The sequence below is a fragment of the Megascapheus bottae genome, chromosome X, assembly GCF_031878675.1.
Source record: "Megascapheus bottae isolate mThoBot1 chromosome X, mThoBot2.hap1, whole genome shotgun sequence".
In the NCBI taxonomy this organism is placed as follows: domain Eukaryota; kingdom Metazoa; phylum Chordata; class Mammalia; order Rodentia; family Geomyidae; genus Megascapheus; species Megascapheus bottae.
Genome location: NC_143547.1, coordinates 89,663,566 through 89,664,254, shown reverse-complemented (window position 1 = coordinate 89,664,254; position 689 = coordinate 89,663,566). Strand labels below are relative to the sequence as shown.

The window sequence follows — 689 nt, the reverse complement described above, 5'->3', positions numbered from 1 at the left end:
TAATTACTGTACTGATATATTATTTAGTATTTCTACCTTGTTATTTTTATAAGTCAAGAGCAAGCTGCTGGTTAGATGAAACACCATAGGATATGCACACTTTGTCTTTTTTTATTTTATTTATTATTATTTTTTTTTTGCCAGTCCTGGGCTTGAGCTCAGGGCCTGAGCACTGTCCTTGGATTTTCTCAAGGCTAGAGCTCTACCACTTGAGCCTCAGCACCACTTCCGGCTTTTTTCTATGTATATGGTACCGAGGAATCGAACCCGGGTCTCCATGCATGCTAGGCAAGCACTTTAACCACTAGGCCAAACTCCCGGCCCCTTATTATTTTTTTTTATTACAGTGTATCTCCTCAGGAAAACCCAGCACCACTATTGAGTGTCTGTTCCATCCTAAGGAGAACTTCTATCTTTGGTCACAGCGTTAAGAGCTCTGGGTTTGGAGAACCCAAAAAGCCCTCTTTGAAATGACCATAGGATATGCACACTTTGGAAGGCACTTTATTCCTAATTATTTTTCTTACACTGTCTTTCACTGTCTTATTTCCTAGGCTATAAACAACGGGCATTTAAGTGAAAGTAATAGTAAGATGTTTTCTTTCTGGGATTTTGTTGATGAAGTTTCACATACATGTTGATGTATGGCTCATAAAATAGGGTGTGAAACAGAATGAGAAGCACAGATG

The 689-nt window shown here is 39.0% G+C and overlaps 1 non-coding gene across 1 annotated transcript; it reads right to left on the bottom strand.

Moving 5' to 3' along the window:
- Positions 1 to 344: 344 nt before the first annotated feature.
- LOC150041533 (small nucleolar RNA SNORA25) lies at positions 345 to 477 on the bottom strand. Its single transcript, XR_016533946.1, has one exon. It is a non-coding gene; the product is annotated as a small nucleolar RNA SNORA25 (small nucleolar RNA).
- Between the last annotated feature and the right edge of the window lie 212 nt (positions 478 to 689).